This window comes from Rosa rugosa, chromosome 2, assembly GCF_958449725.1.
Source record: "Rosa rugosa chromosome 2, drRosRugo1.1, whole genome shotgun sequence".
Lineage (NCBI taxonomy): Eukaryota > Viridiplantae > Streptophyta > Magnoliopsida > Rosales > Rosaceae > Rosa > Rosa rugosa.
The window spans coordinates 32,705,284-32,718,653 of NC_084821.1; positions in this window are offsets into that span (position 1 = coordinate 32,705,284).

The window sequence follows — 13,370 nt, forward strand, 5'->3', positions numbered from 1 at the left end:
CCTTCCCACATGCAAAATTCCCAAGCTATCCCTTCAATCTCCCTCCCCTTTCTCACCCGAGCAGCCAAATTCCCAACATCAGAATCAAAGTTTTTTTTCCTTCTATTTTGCAGTTTTGGGGTTTCTGTTCAGAGAGCACTCGAGGAGAGAGAAACTAGAATCGGGTTTTTCTCTCTCCTCCACCAGTGGGTATCCAGGCATAACCTCGCATCACCTCCACCACCATCGTGCTCAGTGGCCTCCGACGATCCACCGGCAGCTTCTCCGTCATTGGGGTATGCCCGAAAGTAACCCACGCGCCACCGCCGTAAGCACCCAGAAATCTTCTCTGGGCACCCACGACCCCTGCTTTCTTCTCCGGTCGTCACTACATTAAAAGGGCAACTTCCTCTCATCCATGATGGAATCGATCTGTGCAGCTCCTAATTATTCTCTCTACACCCAAATGTCCAAGGCGACAGACGAGGTCAGCTCGTCGAAGCAATCCTCAAGTGACCAATCCTCAATCGCTTCGTTTTCTTTTTTAGTTCACAACCAAAAAATCCCAGTCCTCTCTTCAGCCTTTGATCTCCTCCGAGCTCAGCGCTTCCCCCACTTTGCAACTATAAGCAGCGCCAAGGCCATCAGCCTCGAGGATATCAAAAATGAGTCCGTCGATCTGGTATACAACACTCTCTCTCTTTCTTTCTCTTTCTCTCTGACTCAGCTGCATGCGTTTGGTTTGCTCAGAAGAAAACGAAACCAAACGCCGTGAGAATTTTGGAGTTGACGCGTGGGCGACACAGGAGCTCGATTCGGAGTCGGGGAGTTGGGGGAGAGATCGGAAATCTTCGACCAGAGCTTGGAGAATGCAATGGTCAGGTCGATGGAGATGATCTGGGTCTCGCCGCCGACGTAGCGGAGCTTCCCAGACGGTGGCCGGGGGTGGAATGCGATGTTGGAGCTGCAGACGAGCTTGAGCTTCTTAGGTTGGGTGTGGTCGGTAGTGGGCTGGGTGTGGTTGGTAATGAGCTTCCGATTTGGATTTGGGAAGAATGAAATTTTGTAGAAGAATGAAATTTTGTAGAAGAATGAAATTTTGATTTGGGAAGAGATCTATATATTTGGTTTTGATTTTCATGTTGGATTTATATGCATCTTGATTTGAATTTTGTTCAGATTTGGTTTTTCTGCATCTTAGTTGAATCTAGAGGACTCATCTCAGCCAAATTAGGTTAAATTTTCTGGGTTTGCTGTGAGCATGATCTTTGACCGCGAGGGAGGACACTGATGAGAGGTTGAAGAATGAACCCATACCCAACACCCCTCTTGTTTATCAGTCTCTCTTCATCTTCTCCGGCCATGTTGATCGGTGGAGGAAGTGAGGAGCCATAACCAAGAGCTGAGAAGAAGAAGAAGAGCTCTGAGAGGGGAGGGAGATTGAAGGGATAGCTTGGGAATTTTGCATGTGGGAAGGTCCCACAAATCTGACACATCAGACGGCGTCCAGACACGTCAGCACCTAAACAGAGGAAATTGACGGAATTGTGAGGAAATGGATCGATTTGATGAAATTGGAGAGTGCGAGGACTTTTCTGATTAAATTAGAAGTGCAGGGACTGAACTGACAAATCCTTGAAAGTACAGGGTAGTAAACAGAATTTAATCCAAAAAGTTAATAAGGTTTGATTGATGTGAATTGCTATTTTCCGAAAAATTAGCTCATTTTCTTGTGATCCTGGCTACATTTCATCACCCTCTTATAGAGATGGTATGTACAGTTACCTAAAGTGTAAATTCAGAATTTCTGATTATATATAGTTGAGAAAGTAACCTATAATATGTCCTTTATAAGTTGAGAAAGTGACCAATAATATGTCCTTTATAAGTGATTGGGTTTGGTTGTTTCATAACAACTAGTTGCTCATGAAATTGCTGAATTTTTCCAGGGGTCGAAAGTGGAATCCTCTTCATCAGAGATTAGATAGTTATGACTACACTGTCAAGCAGCACATAGTTGGATATCTTCTGTTCACACCACTCTTGCTTCTATTGCTGACGACTTCTGTTTTCTATATCTTCTTTACCATTATGAACACAACCTGATGCTTAATTTGTATACTAATTGAAGTCACCATATCAGTTATTCATGCTACACCAAAGGGGACTTAGAATCGTGCATGATTCACACACAAGCAGAAAATCTAAAGAACTTTTTCACTATCAACTTATCTTTCAAAGCTTAAAAATTGTGATTATAGAAGAGTGACTGATTATACTCTAAACCAATCCCACTTTTTTTTTTTTTTTTTACCAGACTGCTTTGGCGAATGATGCTGCAATATCAATGAATCGTTGTGTTTGCAGCCCAGATGAACTTATGCTTGGTATGTATACTCCTGATCTAATAAGTTAAATAACTAGTATCTGTTATGTTAAATAGGCTTACCTTCTAAATTGTGCAGATGTTGCAATTTTCTAAGCATATGTCCGGATATATACTTACAATCCAACTGGAGAATTGAGACAACATTTGGAGGTAGGCTTGTACTTCAGATAATTTTCTCTATGGGAACTGGAACTGGTCATTGACAATCTTTCTCATTCTTTAGATTGATGCTCACATTGGCAGTGTTAATGACATTGCATTTGCTCATCCCACCAAGCAATTGTGTATTTTTACTTGTGGAGATGATCTAGTAGCTATATTGGAGTTTTTTAGTAAATTATTTAGTTGTCTATGCACATTGAAAGTTGTAAGAAATTCGGTCATTGCCAGAAGAAATGCACACTCTATTTCCATCTCTTGAGTTTCTGCACATAGATAGTTGTCTAGAATTAGAATCACTTCCTCAAGGGGATTTCTCACATCCTTGATATAAGGATCGATTGGAATAAGATATGATAATGTGATATCGATGAGTCCATGCCAGTTCTCTACTTCTGCAATATTGCATTTTTGCATTTAGCAGCTGCTGCAGCGTGACACTGGACCAAGGTTAACTAACTAAAAGCTTGTGAAGATAGTGTCTTCCTCCTGTGAAGTATATTCATATAGGAAGCAAGTGTTTACAGGGGAAATTCTTACTTAATTCACATTTAATATTAAACATGCTAAGAAACTAAGATTATAGTTTCCTCCAAGAATAATATATCTAGAAAAATTCTATGCACAATTTTCTATCAGCTGCATTATTTGAAGCAGAGTAGTTTGCCATTGGTAAGTTACTTGAATTTTGAGTTCTGACCTCTTGCTGTTTCCTTTTCTGTTTTTACAGGCTCCTCTAGTTCACTTTTGGACTAAATGGCAAGTTTATGAAACTCTGCTGATTTCATTAACCAGCAGTGCTCTTGAGGTATTTTTTTCGTCTCTCCAGTATTTCATATTTTCTTTGTCATAAATTTACTCACTTGGTTATGTTTAAAATATGGATAGGATTTTGTTCATTCAATTTAACATGTTACAGGTTTCTCTTTTGTTTTCCTACACATACGTAGTTGCTGATGGATTAGCTCAGCAAGCCATCCAAGTATACTAACTAGGTTTGAAATCTATTGTTCCATCAAATTTGATGCTTTTCTATGCTTAAGTTAGGCTTTACATGCTAATAGTTTTTGTCATCTTGGATCGTTTTTTGATGCGATGAGATTGTTTTCTACTTATATATAGCTTCTTACTCTTAGTTCTTTCCTATGTTTCGTCTTCTTTTTTGCTTGTTACCATCAGTAAAATGTCAAGTTGCTGATCCTTGGCATTTTGGGTTCTTGGTAATTGTTATGCCTAACTATATATGAGAACTATCCAGTAAAAGTTAAAATTTGTGGTATTTTCTCAATAATTTTGACATAACAAGCAGAATACTTTTTTTTTCTCTTCAGACACTCGTGTCAAATCTGAGGAAGAAAGGCAAGATAGCATCAGGAACAATGTCACGCCCCGAATTTTGAATAAATAAATTCAAATCCGAAACGCAATAACTTAACAAGCACAAGAAAAACACAAGAGAAATTTTTTCATTTAAATTAAGCAACTAAGCAAACTGAGATCACAATGTCAATACCGACTCGTTCTTTAAAGTCACATATTACATTACAGATAGTTTACAAATTAAACTGAATGACAATTCAATAAGTAAACACACCCACCACAACTCACTACACAACGGAATACTTAAAACTAAGAGTACCCTTCGACGTCCACGCTACCGAACGTACACCTCAGCTTCGACGACGATTAATCGATATTCTACCTGCACAATAACCCCTACACCATGGAATAGTGCACCGGGATTGCAAACAACAAACCCGGTAAGCTTTTTAAGCTCGTATGAGTAAACTCAATTAAAATGACTCACGTCACTCATGCTTATAATTTCTCAGTTCGTGAGATAATTAAAGCAACAACATGTAACTCCACAAAACACAACCAAACATCAAGTTCATATCATATCATATCATGCTCACGTAAGTTAACTCATATCAAAATCAACATGCTCTGACTCTCGACTCATGCATCCAATTTCACAATACTTCAACTAAACAATTAAACTCAATTATGTTTTAAACATTTTAAAACACAACGAACTACAAAATCAACCTTCATTAATATATTTGTCTCAACAAAGGTAGTTGTCACCTTAGTGACGTTTCAAATCATTTTCCATCTCAACAACAAATCTACGAAAATCACACTCACTTCCCCTCAACATAAAGCATTTGTCAAAACGATGACCTCACGACTCATTTCACAACTCACTACAAATCTCAAACCACAACCGCACTTACAATTGAATTAAGTAAAATCAGTAATCCCTACATAGAAACTTAGTTCAGGAGATCACATTAAAAACAAACAATAGAAATCATATAAATCCCTGCATAGAGTTTAGTTCAGGAATTTACATTAAAACAAATAATTCAAAAAGCGGTAATCCCTGCATATAACTTAGTTCAGGAGATTACATTAAAACAAACAATTCAAAAGACAGTAATCCCTGCATATGACTTAGTTCAGGAGATTACATTTAAAATCAAATAATTAGAATGACACGGAAAATAGATAAAGAAGTCAAACAACTCACACCAGAGTTGATGATCACCCATCAATTCCAAATAAATCATCTCACAACATGACTCGTTTTCAAAACTCGACATTCTTACCCCTTAAGGTAACATACATCACAAAAGTGATAAAAAATCATATTATCCCAACTCACCCATAATATGAAAATCAAGTCCCTCTTGGACAATAAAAGAAAGAACCCACACGACACTCTCAATTAAAAACATGTATTCAAAGGCTTCATGTAACCCTCGTGTTACTCCCCTGAAATACAAATAAAGACGTATATTCAAAGGCTTCATGCTTCATGTAACCCTCGTGTTACTCCCCTGAATATACAATGGCAGACAGACTAGAGCTCTAACTGAATCGTAGCCTGTCACCTCGGCCGAGGTTCAAACCTACGATAATGATTGCCTCTGTCACTACTTGTGACCCAGATCCGTAGACCCGAAAACATTTAAAGTCCCACGTGACTCAAAACTTTACCGAACTCGACTACTCATTCAACACAATAAGCAACAGTTCAAAACGATATTCTGAATAAATCACAATTCACTCATATCACAAAATCATATTTTATTTCCAAAACCATATATTTTCCTCAACATCACATTGCACAACAATAGTAAACTACACACTCAATTCCACCAAGATATATATTTCACGTAAATATATATATACGTAGTCATCCACTCAGGGATGCCACTAATACCAACTATAATTTTATAAATTATACTTCTCAAAAATCATTTTATATCAAAACATTGTTTTAACTTACCCATGAACCGTTGTCGATCAAGTTCATATATTTTAAAACAAATAATTTGTTTCGATAAATACGATTTTTCATGCTAACAATTAAATATACTAAATTAAAACATAACTACTTTATCAACCGAAACACCGTGAGATTTACTCACCTCTAACTCCTGCTGCGTCTTCTCACAAACCAAGACAAGCACAAAATCCTCCATACTCCGCTCACATAATTCTGTCAATCACCTAATCACATCAAGGTCACACTCAATACAACACAAAGCACACAATTCACAAAACACAAATATACAACGATCCAACAGTCGGATCCTCATCCGAGACCATCCAACGTCTTCAGAACACTTCTATGATCAATAAAACAAAACTACAAGTCGATCGAACGGCAGAATCCTCACAGACCGAAAACCGATCGAATCAAAATCACAAAAACCCTAACATGCTCATACGATCTCCAAAAATTACGTATTGTATATTGAAATGCTCGTATCGACGAGTACATCGAAATCAGGAACAGAAACTATCCTTGAGATGGCTGGAAACCGCCGGAAAACACCACCACAGTGGCGGCACCGCCGCCCATCCAAAGTCAAAATTTGACAAAACTCACAACATGAAAGTTCTTCATTTCGACTCCAATTTCACTTTTCATAACTACACCAAAGTCAGATTATAAGCCAAAAGATCGAATTTTACCTTGGAAGTCGACGGATCCGATGAACCCTAGTTTCAAAAACTTCAAAATTCGATCTCCACAGATCAAATCGTGGCAAGCCGTTTTGTGGAGAGTATCTACGTCCTCTGGGCTTCAAAAGCCCCCAAGGATCACCGGCTATGGTGGCCGGAAACGTGATCTCCGATCTGGGCGATTTGCAGCTCCACCGTGCGACTTCTCAGCCTTGTAGCGTCGTGCACAGGTCTACCCACACAGTGAAACTTCACAGGGTGCTAGATGGGAGTGAGACGAAGAAATAGGGACAAAAATCACGGTCTAACAGGGCTGACTTCTCAGCCGGAAGGCGGAGAACGAAGCCGCCGAAGTTGGCTGGGCGGAACTGGGCTCGGGACCGAAGAGAGAGAAAAATTTCCTTTTTTGGAAACTTCTGATTTTTCTGATATTTTCGGAATATTTTGCTATTTAACCAAAATGGAAACTTTTTCCGAAGGCCATAACTTCTTCATACGAACTCTGATTTACGCGTTCCACATGTCCACGAAGTCGAATCGACGCGCTCTACGACTTTCGTGCAGGAAGTTGTCACATAATTTAAACGTATAAAAAGTCAAACTTCGTAACCCCCTAAAACGTGCATTTCGAATAATTATTCGTCCAAAAATAATTCAACTCCACCCTCGGACCACGAATCGTACAAATGAACATTTATTAATTCCCAGAAATTCCAAGAAATTAGTAATGAATTTTCGGGGTATTACAAACAAAGTCATAATTTCTGGCATTTTCTGAAGCTGTATGCAGTTTAAATGGTCTCATCACCCTGGTTTACTGTATGCAGGTTGCAACAAAGAAGCAGACACCAAAAAATGTCAGACTGCATTATAAACATAATCTTGAGGATGAATACTTTGAATAATTCAATATATGCCTTCATAATTCAATACTTTGAATAAATAGGGCGTACCTAAACAACCGGGTGGGGTTGAGTGTGGCTATTATGTTATGCGATACATCGAGAACATTATAGAGGTTGAGACTCATTTCCAACCAAGGTACGTATATGCATTATTATGAAGAACATTTTGGTTTAATTAAGTATTTGTTTAGCCCCATTGTCACTTATATGTTCTTTTATACATTTCTAGTGGGCGGTAAAGACGCGCAAATCATATAACCAAGCTGAAATTGACGAGGTGCACATTGAAGTGGCTGATTATATGCAGAGTTTGGTGTAGGACTTTTGGCTACTAACATGATTTTGAGTAAGGCTAGTTTTTGCTTTGAAGGAAAGTTTGGTGTATGTAGAACTGATGTAGTTGGTTGCTAATATGTTTATGGGCTAGCCTTTGTAGGTTTTGGGGTTTTATTTTGTGAATTATGTAGAATCATGAATGAAGATGAGAAAATTAATGGAAAGCCCTAATTTTTGGATGATGAGAAATGTATTTCTAGATCTTTACCCACTACCAGCAGCTAGATGATTATTTGCACATCATTCTTATATATATGAACTAATGTATATAAATGGGAAACAAAACACTAATGTAAAAAAAAACGATGTCAATTCAGAGATTACAAATCAGTACCTAAAACTAGACTAATGTCTCATGATTATGAACATATCGAAATGTCACCCCAAAATCGATGTACACAAAACTAATGCACATCGATATCTAAACACCAAACCGTTATCTACTGTCAATATACAAATAAGCTGTTCTAAAGTAAACCGATGTACTAAAAACCAGTAAACATCGTTTGACATAAAAAAAACCGATGTACACAAAACTACTAAACATCGTTTCAACCAACGAAAAGCGATGTTCCTAGTAATATAAGACATCATTCTTAATAGATTAACCGATGTTGCCTAAAGGCACATACATCGTTCTTAGGAGAATAAAGCGGCAAGATGCACGTAAAAATGGACACGAACAAACAAAATTTTTTGGAGACTGATGTCTACGAGAGTATTAAATATCATTTCTGAAATTGTAATCGATTTAAATGTTCACTTAGGTATTGTTCGATATATACTTTGTTAAGTATAAATTGTGAAAATATGAAGAATTAAATATAGTTAACATACAAAATTATGATGATTGTAATGATTATACATCGATTTGTGTTTTAGTAGCGATGTTGGTCGTTGTCCGGGACATCTGTTAAAAACGCGCTTATACTGATGTATGGATCTTTTACATCAGCCCTAAAGGCACATACATCGTTCTTAGGAGAATAAAGCGGCAAGATGCACGTAAAAATGGACACGAACAAACAAAATTTTTTGGAGACTGATGTCTACGAGAGTATTAAATATCATTTCTGAAATTGTAATCGATTTAAATGTTCACTTAGGTATTGTTCGATATATACTTTGTTAAGTATAAATTGTGAAAATATGAAGAATTAAATATAGTTAACATACAAAATTATGATGATTGTAATGATTATACATCGATTTGTGTTTTAGTAGCGATGTTGGTCGTTGTCCGGGACATCTGTTAAAAACGCGCTTATACTGATGTCTGGATCTTTTACATCAGCCACTAAGAGATCGGTTGGAATTTAGTTTTACATCGGTTCTGGACTGATGTCTATGAAAAAAATTCTAGTAGTGATGGACCACCACAATTTATTAATTAGATTTGAATAAATGGTGATTTGTAATTTTAAATAATGTATTCTATGTTTGTGTGCTTTATTAATATGTTTGGTTTTCTTTGTAATTTGAACCCATGTTTATCTTTCTTTGAGAATAAAGTTTGGTTTGACATCAATAGAATTATTGTCATTGCAATTACATACTTGTATTACTATTGTTATTGTTATGTTTATAATTTAATTTATTCAAAGCATAAAAATTTTATTTCATAAAATTAAAATTACATAAGTGAAATTAAAATTACATTAAAAAATAAAACTTGATTTCCTAAACAAAATTTAAATTTAGTCGAATTGCGGTATGTAGCAACTGCTACTACCACCATCGGACATTGTTTTTGCTACGATATCACCCTTCTTCTTTTTCCACCAAACCTTTGATTGTGGGGTCATGGAATTAGTATCCATGGCCATAATTCTTGCATCTTCTTTCGCCTTTTCAAATTCAAATACTTTCTTTGTGTGAGGAACCATTTCTTCGTTTCTTTTCTTCACTAGCTCAACAGAAGCTTGGGTTGATTCGACCATGGCTTGAATAGCAAGAGTCATACTTTCTGCTGCATCTTGCACCTTCTTTCCTTTCTTCTTTGCTTCTTTGGCTCTCTTTTGTCCCATTGGTCTTGCCATAATTCTTGCATCTTCTTTCGCCTTTTCAAATTCAAATACTTTCTTTGTGTGAGGAACCATTTCTTCGTTTCTTTTCTTCACTAGCTCAACAGAAGCTTGGGTTGATTCGACCATGGCTTGAATAGCAAGAGTCATACTTTCTGCTGCATCTTGCACCTTCTTTCCTTTCTTCTTTGCTTCTTTGGCTCTCTTTTTTCCCATTGGTCTTGGCATGGAGCTTGATGCTGTCTCTCCGAAACGATATCATCATCCAACTCAATTGGAAACTCATTTTCGGAGGTAGTAACTGTCGAATATGATGCCGGTGGTTGAGGATTAGATGGTGGATCAACAAAATACGGGTGGTACTTAACTTTCTCCCAACATTCAAATTTATCAAATTTCTTGGGATTTTTTTTTAATGAAGATCCCTTGAGTTTGATTCATCTAAACAATGACAATGAAGCAATAAAAATCAACCAATAGAATCAAATATTACTAATAGACAAATTTAACTTAAAAACATAAATAATAATAATAATATAACAATTAATAGTATTAGGGGAAAATTCAATACCTCATCCATGTTATTAGTGCCTCTCATTATACGATTACAGGAGGTCATTTGTGCATTGTGCCAATCTTTGATAATTTTTTTTTAACGTTCAAAACTGAGATTGGAGAGCTTGAGGAGTTTGGCTTGTAGGTGGAACTTGTCAATTTTGCCCATAATCAGCATGAACCTTTTCCCATAACTTGGAGGAGGTTATTTGTTTTCTGGTGATTGGGCACACGGTCTTACGCGCCCATGAATCGCACAATTGAATTTGCTCGTCGACTTGCCAATTGGAACCCGAATCTCCCATTGTTGGATGATAATTGAAAGAAATGAAGAATAGATTGATGGAGGAAAGAGGTGGAGAGGTAAAATTTTTGAAAATTTTGGTGTGAAATTAAGGTGAGGAACTAGGTATTTATAGAATTTTTGAAAAAAAAAAAATTTCTGATTTTTTTTTTTAACCTTTCGGATTATTTTTTAGGATGGAAAAAAACTTACTGTTGTCAATTAATTGCAGCCATTGGATCACATGATCCAACAGCTACAATTAAGTGATCGTTGCACAAAGGATAAAAAAAAAAAAGTTGTTGGCAATGGCCCATGTGGGTGTGGAGCCCACCACCAACAGTCGAGCAATCCAATTGCTAATTATTAGTTCTCCAATTGCTTGGATAGGTGGGACCCCCAAATTAATCGGGCAATTTATTGCCGCTGCATCCTACTCTTTCCCTCTTCTCTCCAATTGGTATACCGGAGCATTTGCTCTAAGAGAGGGGGTGGAGGGGGTTTGCCATAACACTATTCATAATCGTGATTTATCAGTTATGAACATGAACAGTTCATATTTGACAAATTTGGTTTCGTATATTGATTTGATCTAGTTGGGTACCATAACAATTAGCAACTTAGAAGAAAATTTTTAGAAGTGATCTACTCATGTATACATAAACATCTAACGGTTGATTTGCTGTAATGTAATCGAAAAGTGGGACTCTCAAACTGTTGATTAGAAAGTCATCAACTAGACCTCATTTTAGTGGTCCTCATTAGAATGGCTCCCTTAAACTCCTCACCTTGTTTATTTTACAATTCCCTAAGATTGAAGAATTTTCTTTTTATGTGCAAGTAAAACTTTAAAATGTGTTCTTTTATTCATGACTTGGGGTTAGATAAGATACCTTTTGGTTTCATATAGGATCACTACTATAAGAATACGAATTTTAATAGTCTGGTTTAGTGTAATTTAGTTAACACGGTAAGGACTATTAACATAATGGTATTTTTGTAAATTGGAGTTTCTATGTCTAACATATATTAGAAACCCTAATACGTATAAAAAAAAAACTAATGCATCTCTCTAAATCACCGTAATCAATTTCTCATTTTTCATGACAATTACCTCAATCATCAACTTCCAAAAAGAAAATGATACCCCGATTGTATAAGATAGTCATAAGATTTATGTGTGCTTTTTATGTTACTCTAGGTTCATAAGATTTTGTATGTGAAGATTTAGTTATTTTCTTAATGGGTTTTAACGTTTAATAAGAAAATGATCAGGTTTTGGTTTTAGTATCCCATACACATGTCACACCCTGAATTTCGAATAAAGAAATTTGAATCCGAAACGCGATAACATAACAAGTACAATAAAACGCTAAGAAATTTTTTCATTTAAACTAAGCAACAAAAAAACAAACCAAACTCACCAATGTCAATACCGACTTGTTCTTTAGAGTCACATATTACATTACAGAGAGTTTACAAATCAAACTGCACAACAATTCAATAAGTAAACAGACCCACCACTCTCACTGCACAACGGAAGATTAAAACTAAGATTATCCTTCCACGTCCACGCTACAAAACGTACACTTCAGCTTCGACGACGATTACTCGATATTCTAATCTACATAATAACCCCTACACCATGGAATAGTGCACCGGGTTGAAACAACAAACCCAGTAAGCTTTTGCAAGCTCGTCTGAGTAAACCAAAATAATCACAAAATACCTTTGGACTCAAGGACAACAAATCAACACAAAGATTAATTCCAACATCAAAATCCTTTTCTTTTTAAGAAAAACACCAGTTACCACCGTGACAACCAAATCATTTGAATTCTCAACAACTAAACCAAAACCATAATAATCCCTAAATATAGTTTAGTTCAAGAAATTACATTAAAATCAAACAATAGAATCATAGTAATCCCCGCATATAGTTTTGTTAATGTTAGAATCCATGAGAGTCTAGTTAACGAGAGAGAGAGAGAGAGAGAGAGAGAGAGAGAGAGAGAGAGAGAGAGACGAGAGACGAGAGATATAGTAGTTTGTCTCCCGCTTTAATGTTATATTATGTGAGTTTGGGCCTTGCGGCCCAAATAGATTATAAAGTGTGTAATGAGATGATGATCTAAATGGGTGGAGGTCCCTTTTATAAGTAAGAGAGCCTCCCCTCCTACACTTGTTTTCTAATGTGGGACTCAAAGTCCCCTTTCTAGTCCTCAAAGGCTATTGTGGAGGCAACTTGGCAAGGCCGGAAAGATGGCATCCCGGCGAGGTCTTGGCCGCTTCAGACTATCATGGCGTAGCTTGGACGTCGGGCTACAGGATGCATATCGTAGTTGGGACCCACCATGGCTTGTGGACTCACTAAGAGGGTGTTACATATGCTTGGTAATGTAGCAAATCCTCCATACTAGTGGAGGTATTTACAAGTTTAGTTCAGGAGATTACATTAGAATCAAACAAAAGAAATGGAAAAGGAAAATCATAGTAATCTCTGCATATAGTTTAGTTAAGGAGATTACATTAAAATCAAACAAAAGAAATGGAAAAGGAAAATAAATAAGGAAATCAAACAACTCACGCTAAAGCCAAGAAATCACATTTTTCACCCAAGTGAAAACTCCCACAATTTAGTAAAAATCTGAGTCCCTCATGGACAATAAAAGAAACCACTTGAAAGTCTCTGTTAAAAACGTGTATTCATGAGTCAAAAGTAACCATGTGTTACCCCTATGACGTACAATGGCAGATAGACT